Source organism: Nannospalax galili, unplaced genomic scaffold, assembly GCF_000622305.1.
Source record: "Nannospalax galili isolate Female #2095 unplaced genomic scaffold, S.galili_v1.0 scaffold136, whole genome shotgun sequence".
In the NCBI taxonomy this organism is placed as follows: Eukaryota; Metazoa; Chordata; class Mammalia; order Rodentia; family Spalacidae; genus Nannospalax; species Nannospalax galili.
In genome coordinates this window covers 1,703,379-1,721,127 of record NW_008340872.1, presented here as the reverse complement: position 1 = coordinate 1,721,127, position 17,749 = coordinate 1,703,379, and the positions used below count along the sequence as shown (strand labels likewise).

At 43.4% G+C, this 17,749-nt stretch overlaps 1 protein-coding gene across 3 annotated transcripts in view; it reads right to left on the bottom strand.

Annotated features, from left to right (window-relative positions):
- Positions 1-17,749, bottom strand: part of Runx1 (RUNX family transcription factor 1) — a 249,953-nt gene that overhangs the window by 110,266 nt on the left and 121,938 nt on the right. The window lies entirely within an intron of this gene.

The window sequence follows — 17,749 nt, the reverse complement described above, 5'->3', positions numbered from 1 at the left end:
CCCTGGGACCCACATGGTGGAAGGAGAGAACCAACTCCCACAAGTTGTCCTCTGACCTCCACATATGTGCATGCCCCATCACAAAATAAAAATAGATACACACGCAATAATAATGATATATAACACAGCTAGAACATGTAGCTATAACGTTCTTCATTAGTGTTACTGCTCCTATCACTACCTCAAATTAGTGGTTTTTCTCACTAAAATAGTCTTCTCTTTATGATCCCGTACAGACTGCAGAAAAATTTCCCACAAACATAGCAGAGTTTCTTAGAAAGGGAATTTGGCAGCCTGAGATGGAGTTTATGGAGTTTGAGTGCTGAGCTGCCTCTCTGCTTCAGATAAGAGAGATCTGCTCAAGAATCAAGACAGAGACATAAAGAACACTGTGAAGTTTCTATAGCGCTCAACTAAATAGCGCATTACAAATGCCTGCTTTGGAATATTCTACAAGCTTTCGCACAAGAAGGTGAAGGCTTTCACACTAATGCTTGTGTTTTCCAATCTGGAGAAGAGACGTTCATAGGAAGTAGCAGGTGGAAGCCATCACTATCCTGCTTTCTTATGGGGTCACAGAGTTCTCATATGCCACAAAAATTTTAAAATTCCATATTGTGCCATGAAATTAAAAAACATCTGAAAAAGTCAGCCATGGGGGAAGTGGCAGTTGTTTTATCTAATATTACTTACATTTTAATTTCATAAAATTGCTAAAATCTATGTAGCAATTATTAAATATTTTCAGATTATATTACTGATATTACATAGTTGATGTTCAGGAAAGAATCCCATTTTTGTTGTTTTTTTTTTGTTGTTTGTTTTGACAGGGTCTCCCATAGCCCCAGCCCACCTGAAACTCACTATGTTGAACAGAATGGCCTCACTCTCATGGAGATCTGCCTGAACCTGCCTCCTGAGTGCTGGGATTAAAGGCATTTGCTATCACACCCAGAAAGAATATCATTTTTATGGACAATGCATCCTATCCTGAAGTGAGATGGTGGTGAACATTCTTGTGAGCATTTCTTATGAAACTCAATTTTCTGTTAATCAAACAGCAGTCAAGTGAGAAATAAACTTTTCAAAAATATGACTGTTTCAAGTTTGCCTAGAAAAATGCTATCATCTAAATCTATCTCGAATACACGACACCAATTATAATAAATCATATTCATTCTACAGAGTTTACCTTGTCTTGAGAAAATAAAGATGAGTGAAAAGAATCAGTAATAAGTTAAACAAAAACTGCTGGAATCAGATATTATCTGGTAGCTAATTCTCAACTTACAGTCAGATGCACAACACAAGCTGCACAGACACCATCCAAAAGTTATTAGAAATGGCGAAGTCCAAAAATAACACTTGAGGAATTCTAGCACATATTTTCGCAGAGTAGGTAGGCTTTTAAACATAGCAAAAGCAAACCAACAGATGTTTGCTTGCACACAACCTTAATGACGCCAAACCGAATTCCAGCTCATGTCTAGTTGAGCCATTGACTAAGCAGGGCACAGATACTGTGTCTCGGTCCCATGATCCTGTTTTTTCTTGCATCTCTAATTACTTTAACAGTGTAAATGTGCATGATGATGTCCACTTTGAGGAACATTCAACTGCAGTATTGGTTAATGCCGTGCTTTGGGGAGAGCAAAATATTTGTAGCAAGATGGATTTTAAGGTTTTATTAGGCATCCGATTTTAAGTAGTTATGTCATTGCTAAGCTCCTGATTTAAGAGCGCCTCATATGTTAGAGAAAGATATTTTGGATCAAGTCTTTGCTGTTGCTGTAGGGTCTCATGTAGCTCATGTACCTTCTTTGTAGCTGTGGATGACCTCAGACTCCTGACCCTCCTGACTCTGCCTCCCTAATCTGCTTTCTTAACACAGAAATCGTATAGTTTATAAAATGGGAACCGTCCTGCTTAGTCAAGACTTCTCTTTCATTAAAGTCCCCGAAGTCTTTCTCTAAGAAGCAAAGAAGAAACCTTGCTGACTATGGCAGTGGAGGCTTCACTGTAAGCAGCTCAGCACCACCCCTAGTGCCTGCACCAGAGCTGAGCTGCACAGAGGGCTGGCTCCTGTCATAGCTGAATGGCAAATCACTAGGCCCAAGAAACCTGGGGTGTCTCATCCGAGAGCTGAGCAGATCCTCTCCCCTGATTCATGTTCTGCCCTGAGACCATTTTAACACTTGAAAATTAAACAATGGTAACAAAATAAAGGTCCACACATAAATCTGCCGCCTCCCCACTAAACCAGCTCATAAGAGAATTCACTTCTTTCCTTTTTGCCACAGACATATACAGGATGGCAATTTCCATTCTATGACTGAAATCATGTCCCCTCGCCTCCATCTTGCCCAGTTAGAGTGGAAATGGTTGAAGACGCCAGGTTAGCCCATCCCTTACTGAAAATGAGAAGGAAATAAACTTTGTGCATGATTTCTTTTCTGATCAGATGAACCCTTGATTAATCATGCCTTCCTTAAAGTATGTCTTTAGAGAAGACAGAAATACAAAGTAAAGAAAGAAAGCAAAAGCCTCTGTAGTCAGAAAGTTTTGCTACTGTCTTTTTACTTAAAGACGCACTAAGCTGGGCACGGAGGCTCGACCCTGGAATCCTAACACTTTCGAGGTTGAAGCTGGAGGATTACAGAGAATTTGAGGTCAGCCTTGGTTCTACAGGAAGACCATGTGTCAAGACAAAAACACGAGAAAACAAAGCAAAATAAAACAAAACTTTTTTTTTTTTTTAACTAAGTTTGAAATAAGAGGATTGGTAGATGCCTAGAAAATGCTGGGTCACCTGAAGTTTATCAAGTAAGTTGTTTTCCCCCTGACAGAAGCTAAAATTAAAAACTTTTAAAGCGAAAAAACAGCATCTCTTTATTGATTTTTAAGGTTTTGGAATGTTCAAGTCCAGAGACGTGTATCTTAAATGACTCTGCAGTGGCAGCCCAGGATCTCAGAACCAAGCCCTGTCTCTACGGTTAATTTTGTTGTGAACAAAAAGGAGAGGGGGTTGAGCTTTCCTTAAAAGCTAAATTCCCCTCTGAAGCAAACGTTCAGATCCTCAAAAGTAACTATGGTTCTTTTTGAAAATTAACACATAAATACATCTGTCATTGCCTTAGTAGGTCAAGAAAAGAATTTATCTGCCCCACTGCAGAGCCTCCCTGGCATAACAGTAGACCCTGACCAGTTTTGGCGGTTTGGACTTCATGAAAGCAAGAGACTCGGTCGTTTGACCTTGGGATTCCATCAAGTGTTCCAAGTCTCTGAAGACAGGGAAAGTGGTAACATCTCAGAAATGAAAGCCTTGTTTATGCTGGAGGGTTTCTAATGGGTGAGCAAATTTTAGAGATCAAATAATAGTAGTCTAATGTTTTCTGAGCTATTCTGAGCTCCAGCATGGTAGAAAGGGCTTTGGAGGCATTATCTCATTTAATCTTCTAGTTGATGCCACTAAATTAGGAACTATTATCCCAGAGGCTTACAGAGGTTAAACAACTTGTCACAGACCAGGAAAAGATGGAAGGGTAAAATTCATCTTTCATGTGTATATGTATGTACATGTTCCCATATTTGTACTTGTGTGGACCCATGCAGGTATGTGCATGTGTGTATATACATGTGCATGTGTGCAGAGGCCAGAGAATGACCCTAGGTGTTCACCTTGACTATTGAGACAGGGTCTCTTACCAGCCTAAAACTCACCAAGTAGGATAAGTTGGCTGGACAGTGACTCCTGGGAGCTGCATGTTTTGACCTCCCCAGTGCCACACCAGACTTTTTCACATGGGTTCTAGGGATTGAACTCGAGTCCTCAGGCTTGTTCAACAAGCTCTGAAACTTATCTTTTGCCCTTGTGAGCAGAGCAGACAATATTGGAATTATGTGCATTTAAAAACCAATGTTCTGGGCTGGAGAGATGGCTCAGCAGTTAAGAGCACTGGCTGTTCTTGCAAAGGACCCAGGTTTGATTCCCAGCACCCACATGGCAACTAAACAACCATCCGAAATTCTAGTTCCAGAAATCTGATGCCCACTTCTGACCTTCATGGGCATTGCATGATATGGGTGCACTTACACGTATGCATTCATACACGTAAAGTAAAAATAAATAAAATACATATTTAAAAAACAAAAACAATGTTCTTCAGATTTCTTATTTAAGGAGTTTCATAGAAATGACTTTCTCCAAGAATGACTTTTGCTTTTGGGGGACAGTCCCTCTCCAGGTGGCAGTGGAGGGGGTGGGATTTGTAAACAGGCCTGGTCTGGCTGTATGGCTAAGGAAACGAGTTGGTTTAAAACACAGAACCCAGAGAGCTGGATAAATATTTCAATGACTTTTCCAGAATGGTACTTAAGGAGCAGAGCCCATCTCAACTTGGGTTTTAGCCCATGGCCTTATGGTTTAAATATAAAATGCATTAAAGCTCTTTATTTAGAGAGCCATATGCCATTTTTAGGGAGCAGCCCCAATTCTCCCTCTGACTTTAGTGAGAGGACAATGCTGATAGGTGTCTCGATGCTGTCATTAGTATTCATTATTTATTAGGCTTTGACAGTGGACTCAAAGCCAGCCAGGAGGATTATGTGCTCCTTCAGAGCAAAGCTCCTCTCTAAGGACAGCATTTCCCCAGTGAGTAGCCTCTGGAGGCTCTAGACAAGTTGAGGAAGCTGGAACAGGGGAATCCTAGCCAGGTCAAGGGCTCCAAAGGTCAAGGGCAAGAAGAAGAGATAGACTTCCATTTTTTTTTTTTTTAAGCCATAGCTTGCTGCCACAGGGTGGGGCTTATCAGACTTAACAAGAAGAAAAGGAGGAGGAAACAGAACGGAATAACTAAGTACTTCAAGGGAAGTCAGGGTAAATATTGTTTTCTGAATATTGCTTTCTGGAAGATCTCCTTTTGATTTCTGGAATCATGTACTTGGCAAGTTACTTTTGACTGTTGGTCATTATTCAAAAAAGTCTGAAAGCCTCTGACCCAAAAGGACCTCTTTCTTAGCGCTCTGTCACGTGAGCTCCACCGGTGAATGTGGTAACATTCTGTATTGCCCTCTGCAGATCCTGTAATTTATCTGTGCCTCAGTTTCCTCCTTTGCCAAGACTAAAACCATGCCATTCTTAAAAGACTATCAAAAGACCACTGAATTAACAAAGACCACTGAATTAAGTCGTGACTGCTAAAGTGCTTTGAAAAGCTGAAGCTGGTTACCCCATCCCCAAAGGATGATGTGAAATAAAACAGAACCAAGTTGCTGGGAGGCCACCCTTCTGTGGAAGACAATTCTGATCATTTTCCTTGAGATGAAAATAAAGTCTCAACAAACCCTTGGTATAATCTGTGGGGGGCATCCAAGAAACGAGTTGACTTTCTAAGCTCCCAGACCTGGCAGACTGGGACCCTCCCATTTGTAAATGAGTGTCTCACCCTCCTCCTCGGTAGCCCACCCCGTCTTCAACAGCCATTTTGCAACTTCCCTAAACCCAGGAGGGTCTTGTGAAATTTAATTTATAAGAAATCTGTAAAAGTTTAGATGGATATCTTCTTTTTCAAAGCCATTTCTCGATAGCAAATGCATAAATTTAACTCTAGCCCCAAGAAATAATGGGGACCAAGCACTGCATCTTGGAGATATCAAGAATTCTTTATAATTCTCAAGATCCAGGAAACGGCATCAACCCCGTTCTCAAGATGTCTGTTGTATTTTTTTCTAATAATGAAAAGCAGAAAAGAGGAGATTTATTCAATGCTGTCACATTAGGAAGAGGAGCAAAGAGATCCAGTGACCTCCCGCCACCAAGTCCATCTTTTTGAACACTTATTTTTTAAGTAGTTTTAGAGAGGAAGAGGAAGAACATTTCTTTCTTCTCTTTAATATCTAAATTGAAACAAAGGGGAGTGTCGGATAAATGTCACCCAAAATAACTTGGTCTCTTTAGGGGAAAAGTGGCTTAAAGCATAGACCAGGACGATGCAGCAAGATTGTTGCTCAATATTGTGTTGTAACACTATTCTAACTGTCACCGAGGGCCAGGATGGCAAACGTTGCATCAACTCCACTGCAAGGTGTTTCCTGGACTCTGCAGACAGGGGCTGGGGGAGGTGCGGCCTGTCTTCTTGGGAAGGCAGATAAAGCCTTCAGCTCAAAGCTATCTTCTAGTGCTGAAGCTGTAGATACCAGTTTCACACCCCGACCCAAGCCTCACTTTCCCAATTTGTAGATCTATATTGCTAAAGCTTTTTGTATTTGTTTTATCTGACACAACTTTATCAAACTTCTCCAAATGCCCTTTGTTGAAGTCAACCTTTGAACTTTGGCGTCTCTATCAAAGGGGATATACAAAAAGCTTATCTTTAATTCTAAAGAAAGAGGAACCGAGTCCTGAATCTCTCCACTAGAATAGACCTCTGGGGGACTGGTGTGTGTGCTTTCACATGTGTGCTTGTTTGTGCACGCACATAGGCACATAGAAAGTGTTTGTGCACGCGCATAGAAAGGGGGAAGATTATAATCTTGTTATTTATCTTTAGGGCAGTACATAGCTCTATATAGAAATGTTATGCCTTTTGTTTTTACATATCCTGGGGCAAGTTGTCTTGGACTGTTCTGAGGCCCCTTTCCAGGTGGCTGAGTTCAGAATCTAGTTCCAGAGCAGCTTGATCGGACAATAACCAGAACCTGTATAAGATGCGCTTTGGTCCCATTTGGTGTGGAGCTCTCAGAAACTGAAACTGTGTATCCATCCTTAAACAAAAAAGGAAGGCTTGCTCATGTTACTTACATCCTCTTAATGTGGAAAACAGATCGAATCCATTTGGAGGGCATCAGATACATTCACAACTTTGTCTCTTCTTTCCTTTCTCTCTCTCTCTCTCATTTTTGACATCTACTCTGCAATTATAAAAGATCAAACTAGAAAGGAGGGGAGGCAGGGACAGATCTGTGCCCTTCCTACTCTGGGCACAGAGGTTCTTATGCAGCAACATAGAGTATCCCTCAGAAAGAGAGAAAGAGACAGAGAGACAGAGAAACAGAGAAAGAGCAAGAAGAGAGAAAGGGAAAGGAAAAGAGTTGTTCTGTAACCCTGCACTCTCTAGAGGGAGAGTCACAGCAGAGGGTGATCACCTCCCCAGAGCCTGAGGTCCCTCCTCAGTCAGGTCCTCAGGTCTCTGGCTCCAGAGTGTCATTCCCCAGAGGGGAGGTGAGTTCTGAGATCAGCTTCCCCCAGGCAGCCCCATGTTCACAGCTCAGTTCTCCCTACTGCTGGCCCTTGGCCTGTTGTCCTAGGGACAGTGTGAGTCACATGGCAGCTGGCTGGTGTCTGGCCTGAAACACTTCCGATTTTCCCACCTTCCCCAGGATGGGCAAGAGATCGTGAAAGTCAAAGATTTTATTTGTCTTATGTTGGTAATTTCCAGAGTGACTTCATCAGTGGAGCTAATTTTAGAACTTTACTGTAATTTTTATTCTCTGGCAGAGAATTCATTGAGACTTCTAAAGCTTAAGAACAAATGAAGTGTCTTCTGAAGTCAAAAACTAATTAGTGAACGCTAAATGCAGAGGCCAAAGCTGCTTCCTCCCCGAGTTCTCTCTGTCACTAAACCCAGACGTGTGGGTGACAGAGTAAAGCTCTCCTTCTCCACGGGGCCCCGCAGGCATCTGAGTATGTCCACAGAACCTGCTGAGACACTGGGCAGTCTACCAGGTGGCTATAATCCTCAATCCTCACTCCCTGGCCAGCTCCCTGGATGGGCTTGTCCCTGAATGATATGGTCACTGACTGCTACTGTTTATACTGCTGCTCTGTCTAAAGACATCGTGGCTTTTCAGGAGAAGAACTGTGGTAAGAGCACACAAAGCATTCAGATGAGAGGGCCAACTGCACTGTGTCCTGATGTAGGCTCATAAACTCTCATGGCAGGGATAAGAGGAAAGTCAGCTTAGTTTACAGCAGCTGTTGACTAGATAATGTTCACATCGGCATCCAAGTACATTTATGGGAAAAATATAAGAAACATGTGAAACTGAACAGAACGGCTACAGTGTTGACCCCACAAGGAACCTGGTCAAGAGCACTTGTATCTGTCAGATTTGGGAATCCTGTGTCCATGAGGCACAGAGCAAAGGACCTGTCAAGGCTATTCACCTGACATGTCTGGACGTATACGTGGGTAGGGGAAGGGCATGTAGTTGGCTCAGTGTTGGAGGTTATGGTTGGGACGAAGGAACGACTGCCCTTCCTGCCAGCTCCTCAGGGCTACTTGGCGATCCTGGCGACTTCTGCTCTAACCTTACTGACAATAATCAGAGTGAGTGAGGGAAACTGGATCATGCTGCTTTTCCCCCCAGACTCCCTGAGAACTTTCTCTGCGTTGAAAATTCTAGGCCCTGGGGGATCTGGCCTAGCCACCACCTGACCTGGCTGCTCTGTCTGCTCAACACGCTCTGCCACTATCCTTATTCTGTTCTCAGACACACTAAGCTCTTCCTGCCTTAGAACCTTTTCGCATCTTTCCTTGTGTCCAGGCCATTTCCCCCAACCTTCCAGTTTTGGCCAGGGCTGTTCGAATGTCGTCTAGTAAAGTGTGAACTAAGGTGACTTTCCTTCTTACACCTGCATCATCCCTGGTATCAAGCCGCCCTCTCTGATTCACACTCTCTCCATGTATATGTGGATACTGGGGCAAGGCCTCCCCCTGTTTGCTCACCCAGCATCAAGAGAGATGTCCAGAACGGAGGTGACACTTGGCTGCGACCTCCTCTTTCTTACTGGTACCCTGAGCTGATCCAGACCTCAGACCTCAGCACCTCTGGATACTTAGTCTTTAAAAAAAAAAAAATCAAGCCGTTCTCCCTCTGCTCCTTGAGTCTTTGTCAGTGAGTGACGTTAGATCCTGTCTTTCTTGGTCATCCAGGGCTTCGGAGGCTGGAGAGGTAAACAAGTCAAGGAAGCCCCGGGGCCTCATCTGAGTTCTGGGCACAGTGGTAACCACAAGTGGCCAGTGGTAGGCCTCTTCCTTACACTTTGGTGCCCGTGCTTTGCTTATGTAAATGTGTGGTTTTTCTCACTGGCAAACATTTCTCACCAAATCCAAACTGTGCTCCCCTCAGCCCAACTGCAGCTTCTTTAGATTTTCTTGTCTTTGGGGGTGCAGACGCAGGTGAGTAGGAATGGGTTTCTCTGCATTTGGGGAACTCATGTCCAAGCATGCCTTAAAACTCCAGGTTGTCAGAATTCTTTCAGGATATATAGTATGTATCTGGAGTGGTGATTGGAGCTGAACTAAGCAGTCCAACTCAATGCAGACCAGGGCAGGGATGGGACCATGGCCTCCAACCAGTGTGATTTCATTCTGGGTCCTGGGTCCATTGTGCCACTAGCCCTGGACACAGGAATGACAGAATGAAGCTTTTCTTCCTCATGGGGTGCTGCAGTCATCTGGCCATGCCTACAGAGCCTGGTGCAACACTGGACAGAATCTGGATGCTGTCCACCGAGTGGCCACCATCCTCAGTCCTTATACCCCAACCTCTGGGAAGCATCTGGCCCTGAGTGGGCTTGTCCCTGAATCACATGGTCATTGACTCCTAGTGTTCACACTGGAGCAGTGGGCCTTGGCAGAACATTTCTCTGAGAGGAGTCTTGCTCTGGAAAGGGAGTGACCTATGGGGCTCTGGTGGTGGGTACTCAACAGCAAATGAAGTAAGACATCCAAGTGGGCATTTATTGACCATGGAGAGAGATACGCTGCTTGTAAGTCCCAGATGGAAGCATCCTATCTGGGGACAGTATTGAGCAGAGCCGGCCGTCTCCTGCTTCCACCAGGCACCTACCTGCCTCTTCCACCTGCCCTGTCCCCGTCACTTTGCTTTTTATTGTTTTATCTTTCTGTCTTTCACACTATTTTCATGAAGACTCAGATCACAGTGGGCATGTTTCTTCAACCCCTGACAGTGGATTTCAGTCATGGGCAGGCATGGGGACCCTTTACATGGTATTCTTTAATAATTAAAGTGGCAGTATTGTAGGGCTACTCTTAACTGCTTCTTAAAAGTAATTAATTGATTTTCTGACATATCAGTTAACAATGTATTACTCTGACACAGAGCTGTGCTTCGACTCTTGATTGGACTGGAGAGTTGTATGGATTAAATTCAGCCCAGAGTTTAGCTTAGGAGAGACTAAAATATGCCTCTATAAAAGGAAAGGCTTTTTACATGAAGTGTTGTCTAAAAATTTAAACCATATGTCCTTTCCGGGACTGTCAGTGGGGTGAAATATAGGTTCAAGAGTATGTGGCTACTCAGACTTGGAACATTCAAGAAGCATGAAAAAGCCTCCTGTTACTCAGTACACTCAGTGCTCTGAGGAAAAGTTGCCTGGCTGGACTGAGGGAAACAGGAGACACTCTATCCACACATGGCTTGCTAAGGACTCTTGGAAGAAGGTGACTTGCTAGCTCTGTCCTGGGAGTGGCTGTCTCCTGGCAGACAGGTCCTTTCTGTAGCTGAGTTTGTAAGATCCATTCATCGATGTCCTGGGGTAGAAATCTCACCCATAGGGAGGATTCCCTTCAATAATGCAGAGCTATGAATGGGAACATTCAGACCAATGTGTTAAGTGGCTTCCCTGGGTCACATAGTGCAGAATGTTGGCAATAAGGATGTCTTAATATCTTGGTCTCTACAGGGATTCATGGGACAGACTTCAGAAATGGGGGAGGTAATTCACCTGCCAGGAAGACACCATGTTTATTTTAACACTGGCAGGATCCATGATAAAATAAAACTCCTCATAGGTCCATTTTGCTGGAGTAGCATTTCTTCCCATTGTGGAGGGAGAGACTCCACACATACCACTGGGCCTTGGCACTCTTTGCTTGGTGGGTGGTGAATACCGACAAAGGAAAGAACATGGGGAATTCAGCCCCTTCCTGTCCCTCCTTTGGGTGATGGTGCCCGGCCTGTAGGAAGTACGTCCTGTAGTTTGAATCTTCATGTGACATGTTTGCAGGTCCAGCACTGGCTCAGCTGTGCCTGAGACTGCTGAGTGAGGCTGGCATGATTAGCCCATGCTCCTGTGTGTGTAAGCTCCACATCTCTGCAGGCCAGCTAGCCATGTACAGCCCTGAGACTGGCATTCTGACTTGCAATGCCCCACTTCTTTTTAACTACCTTAATTGATATTGAACTAAGAAGGCTGTCATTCATTGAATGTCCTTCAAATTTCAGCATCCCCAGAGGTTCCTGAACATAAAGTCAGGAAGCAGAGTGATGGTAAACAAACCCATTGGAACTGGACACACAGCACACGCAGAGCTTGCGTCCTGGGTACACTATTCTGGGCTGGCCATTTACTCTGTTTCTTCAAGTCTAGAATTTGGACAAGGAGTCTGTACTTAGAACACTGTTATGATAATTAAATAATAATACCCACAAGGCAGCTTTTAGAACCTATTTACTATTTGCAGTTGCTCAATTGAGGGAAAATGAAATATTTTATTTTTCTTCTTGTTAAAGTACCAGAAGAATGATGGAGAAAATTGCTTAAAATTCTTAAAAAAACATTTTCATAATGCCCTGTTTTGCTTTTCAGTGTTCTGAGAGCATTTTAATTTCTAAGACTTGTAAAGAAGAAATTTTAATGGAAAGAGCGGAGAGAAGGGAGCTGCTTTTTGGAAGAGGTAAGGTATAGGAAACACCTTCCAGGTGAAATCAAACTCATCCCAGATCAAGTCTTGCTGAGATTGGTATTTGATTGATATTTCTTGGGTAGTCCTGTCATCCTTCCTTCTGCCCTGCCTATCCTGAACCCCACACGGACAGGAAAAACTCATGTTCCTAGAATCTAGTTTGGTCATATGAAATGATTGTTGTGATGAACCCAAGGGAGAAAATCATTTTAAGATCGTTGGAGAAATGTTAACATTATGGAAGTCTGAGAAAAGGATCCTTGGGGGTCTGAAGTGTTGACTACCGACAACCTCTTCTCATTCTTAATCTTTGGAGGTGGAAAGCTTTTACCCTGAAATACAGGTTGCCCTTTTCACTCATTTAAGGTATGGCAGCAAGCGATGCAAAGCAGACTCAACAATGCATAGTCTGAAAGTTGTTCATGAATAGAAGAGGATTTTCTTTTTCTTTTTCTGTGAGGGAGTGGGGAAGAGACATGAATTATTTACCATGGCTCTAGCGATGGGAGAAAGCTTTAAGGTTTTGCTGAAGTCACTGATTGATTTTCTGACACAACACGTGAAATGAAACTTGAGTGGCCCGTTGGCATCGCGTGTCAGACACCTGATCTGCTGTTAAATGCTGAGCAGCAGCTCAGTGGCTACACGTTTGCATTTCTGGGGCAGAAACGGGAGGTGATCTCTGTTGTCTTGTAATTAACACACTCAACAAAGAGCTTGAAGAAAACAGCGTATGAATTGGATGCTGGAGTTGTGTAACACCAGCAGCTTCCACATGCAAAGCCCTATCCTGGCATTTGGGCCGGAGAGGGAGTAAAATCTGATGAAGTCATCCTGCCCTATAACAGTTACATAGTCTGGTACAGGGAACAGATTGATCTCTAAGTACTAACAGTTGGACAAAGACTTCAATGAATATGACCATCAGTTCAAAACTACAGGCTATGGGAGCCGGGAAAGGAAAATGATGGGTTCCATCTAGAAGGGCTAGGGAAGCTTCAATGTCAAGGGTGGGCAGACTGAGTCTGGAAGAGGTGGAGGGTCTGCATGTAAAATGGGAAAGGAATCTAGGATAGGCCACATGATCAGAGCAAGTCAAAGAAGAGGGAAAGTGTGGGGGATACTGCTGAGTGGCACACATGGAGTGACTTTAGCACACGCTGGCTTCGGGGAGAGAAAGGGCCTTCAGGATAGTGGCTGGAGGAGGGAGCCAGTCTCAGGAACAGCACAGCCTTTTTTCCAGGACCTGAGTTAGTTCATTGGATGTCCTCCGTCATTGAATACTCATCATGATCTTTTGGGAAAGATACCATGAGTGTTATGATTTTATCAAGATTTATAGTTCAGCCAGTAAGACGCAAGGCCACCCAACCTGTAAGAGACAAGGCTTAGGTTCAGGGTTGTCCACAGGAACACTCGTTTATGAATCTAGGCTGTTTCCGGTGCTAGAAGTTTTATAACTCAGCCTCTATAACTGAGGTTTTGAGATTTCTTTCCCAGGTAAACATCATACAAGAGTTTTTGAGTGACAGTTGTGCTTCAGGAAGAGCATGAGGCAGTGAGAGCAGTGAGAAGGATGAGCAGAGGCTGAACCCCCGGACCAGCGAAGGGGCAAGAGGCATCTTGGCAGCCATGGTAAGAGAAGCCAGATGGAGATCATATAGAAATGGACACTCAGAAGTTCAGAGCCAGACATCAGGGTGGGCTCAGAGCACAGGTAAAGGCATGCAGGCGGTTGGCCTGGGTGACTGGGAAACTGAACAAAGCCCACATTAGAAATCACCCCAGTTTTCACCTGAACTAGAAGAACTGGAATTCCGTATTAGCATTCTATGTCCCAAATCCAAAGGCTTGACTACTTGATTATTGGCCCATAAAAGAGATGCTGCACAGAGTTGGGATACTAAATCAAATCAGGAATGTTCGTTCCTTCTGGGTGAGAAATTTAATGGCGTGAAATCATTCCTTGACATTTCTCTCACTGTTGGCAGAAATATTTCAAAAGAGATAGATGGGAGGAGAGGTGGACAGACACATAAAGGAAATAGGAGTCTGGAGTGTCTAGTCTTCATGCAACTACTGAAATGAAAATCGAAGTTGGCAACTCTGCAAGGCAGGCCAGTTTTCCGTGGTGTCAGTTTGTAAGATGGCTCACCTGGCCCCCAGATGCAGTCACAGAAGCATGAGGGATAGTTATGAAGTTTTGGCTTTTACTCAAGCCTTGATGCTCTATTAAGGTCAGGTTTGTCTGAGACATTACCGTGTGATAATTTGAGTTCTTCAGTTGGTAGTGTTCATGGGATCGGAGATGTGATGGCAGGATGATACTTCTCACCTTGAAAATGTCTTGGGGACACTTCCCAACATATGTTCATGACAGTTGTCTTTTGACCTATGAATCTGAAGGGCCCAGTTGATTCCAGTCTTGCTTGGCTTTGGCTCCCCATGGAAAAAATCAACTCCAGTTTTAAGGTCTATGTGGAAGGATCTGAAAATTGTTTTTCGCCACATATTTTGTGATCTTATTAATGACCTTGGTGTTATTCTTTGTTGAGACTTTGCAGTGACTTTATATGAGGTGTAAATCTTTTACAAACTTCATAAACCACATCAAATAAGATATACAAAATAGATAAGTGAAATTGAGAAACAGTGTAATGCTTTGTATACCCCAGATCCCACTACACCGATTCATTGTAAATTAACACATCTATTCCTTTCACTTCCGCATTACTGCTGTGAGGTAGGTATGTTTACACACATTTGATCAATGAAGAAACTGAGGCACACAGGTAGCCATGAACTTGCCTAATGTTATATTATACAATGAGCAGAACCTGGGCAGCACTGTCTTGATTACATGTCCCTAGCTGGTCTCCTAAACTGCTTTCCTTGACACCAAAAGCTAATCAATCCTTGGCAAAGAATTGTAAGTTCAGTCTATGAAAAGTGCTGATCATGAAGGAAAAGGAATCCTGAGATCAAAGGGTCTCTAAGCTAGTGATGAATTAGAACCTAGACAACTAAACTCATTATGACTACATTTTACAAGAGATTTCTGGACATCTTGACCTATCCATCTATTACGGTATTTGCAGATTTTTTCAAGGAACTCTTTTCGCTGTGGTATGGCTTACCAGGCACCACTGGCCTATCTTGTGCTGTGGTGAATTGGGTGGGCCCCACTCCCTTCTTAGAAGCCTGTTTTCTGCTAAACATCTGGCTCATTTCCCACAGAGCCTCACTCTTCCGGGGGAAAAAATGATTGACCAAATTAGCACGGAGATAAAAATACTTCCTTCTTTGATTGAGTGATCCCCTTATAGAACTGAAATAAAATTAGATCCAGGAAGTGGCAGGTATTTTGGTAACTGATGCTTGATAACTGAGTGTTATTAGATCCAGGTTTTTGCCTGAAGGGAGCTGGTCTTGTAGAACTGAAAAGATAATTTCAGATGGACCATTTTAGATGAGAGTCAACTTGTGAAGGAAGCACACACTTTGTGTTGTATCCGTGAAGGCACAAAGCACGCACTTTGTACAGATACATTTTGTCTTATATCTATGGAGCACACTGGGTAAGGGGATGTGAATTTTTATTTTCATTCCTTCCTTCCTTCATTCCTTCACTTATCCAGTGGCTAATTATGGAACAGGGCTTCTTGGACGATACTGTTTGATGCTTTCAGACTAGTACACTAAACAAGACAGCAAAACCTTCTAGAAGCTCACAGTCTGGGCTCAGATGGAGAAATTGGAGTGAATTCAAGTCCGTGTTCAATGGGCAGATAGTAACAAAATAAACATTATAAAAATTCCCTTCATGTTTATCAGCTTGGTCTCATACTATTTAGTCACCAGTTTTGAGGATTCTCAACTATTTTCTTTAGGTGTTTTCTTATTCTACAACCAAAGCCTTTCCCAAGACCCTAGACGTCCTCCACCCAATGGCAGGTCTCTGACCAGCCTCTAGGAACGAGGTGTATCTTGTTCCTGGCTGGTGAGATGAATGAAGCAAGGAGGAAAGCACTCCAGGCCCCTGGCACCACCCACAGCGAGCACCTTCCAACCAGACACACCAAGACGTTTGCCGATTCCAGACCACACCGAACAGTCAGGAAAAGAAAACCCTTGGTGTTTTGAGCATTTGTCCCTTCGCACCCCACATTTCAGTGGGTTGCATTGCTTTCCTGGGGTGTCTCAATGCACTTGAAAGTTTTCTTTTCTGTTTGTATAACTCATTTTATTATTTGCATACAGAAACACTGATAATGAGAGTAAAATAATGTACGGCTCTTTGGATATTCAACACCACGGTACAGCAGTCAGTCATGCAGCTTTTTTGTTTGTTTATGAGACAGGGTCTTGCTACATAGCCCAGGCTGACCTGTAACGCGCAATGATCCTCTGACCTTGACCTTCTGATGCATTCACCCATGACTCTTGACACATTCAGCCTCTTGTTCTCTAGGTTCTGGATACAGAGAGGACCCATTTGCTAGCAAGGTTTCCCCTTCCAGTATTAATACATCTCGTAGGGAAATTTGGGGTGGCTACTTAGGCCTCTTTGGCCATAACACTTGAATTTTTATGGTCCTTTCAGCTTCTACCTGAAAACCTAGAGTGAAAACCCTGAGCTCCAAGGCCATTCTGTTCTGTGATATCTTCACATGTACAGCATCCCACCAGGAAGTCCTCCTCTGTGACTATCAAGACCTCTATAAGTGCCCTGTCCCTTTTCACTTCCACTGTGATAAAACATACTTAACATTTACCATCTTAACCACTGTTAACTCTGGTTCTGCGGGGTTAAGCCCATTCATGCGATTGTGAGACCAATCACCCTCATCCCTAGAATGTTCTCCTTTTAAATGAAACTCTATAATCTTTAAACAACTTTAAACTCTCTGCTCTTCATCAGCCCAGGAAATTCATCTCCTTTCTGTCTCTATGACTTCACTATGCTAGCTAGGTACCTCAGAGAAATGGAAACAGGTGATTTTGTCTTTTTGAATCTGACTTCCTAGAGGTCTATGCTGTGAGGTGTGTCTGATTTTGCTTCCTTTGCCTGTACATGTGTGTTTGTGGACATGTGTGCATATTTGTGTATGTGTGTGAGCATTCATACATGTTCACACATATGCATGCAGAGGCCAGAGATCAACCTTGGGTGTCACTCCTCAGGAGTTGTCCATCTTTAAAAAATGTTATTCTCTTTTATAAAGGAAGGACATGAGTCCCAGTGAAGATAGGTGAGTTTATGGTCAACCTAGCTGGTAATTGGCAGAGTCATGATATGAAGCCTCCAGTGTCTCCCACAGCCAGATGGCTATTATCAGTGTATCAATGTATTGGTTATGTGCCAGTCCTGAGAGTGCTACTCTCTCTTCGGCATGACACAGTGAGTCATGGTTGATCTTGTCAAGGGACAGCTTGCCTGTGACTGTTAGGACAGGTGGTCGTGTAGCACGTAGCTTGGTGTACACAGAAGGAAAAGACAAGACTATCAGACCCTGTGGGCTGTGGATTCTCTTTCATCTTGTGCAGCAGTGGAGTTGAAATATCTATATTTAAGTTGCCTTCTTTAAGAGGTGGGCTGTCATTGTCCGTTAGCTTTGTGGTTTTCATTTCTTTCCAGTTGACGATTGAACTTGTGAGGAAAATGTGAAGCGATGAGGTGGGCCCTGCTTGCTCTTGATGACAGTTAGTATATTTTAAAATCATGATGTCATAAAAATGGGTGGCACATTTTTAAAGAGTCAGAACTTGATCTCAAACAAAACTCTAATTATTGTTGTTACTAAAAAAAAAAAGTTCTCCAACCCCAAACCCCACATCCTAGTTTTTAATTTTGCCATAGGAAGTCAAAGTACTCAAGTGCCAAACTGCCACTGTGGCCGCTCCACGCCTCCCATTCTTCCTACTGTGCTAAGTTCACCCAACAGTCCTTTCTCACTCCCTCAAGTGAGAAGTCAAAAGTCTTGTGTTGCACTATTGCAACCCTACTGAATTTGTCCCTTTTCTGTGGGGTCACATCC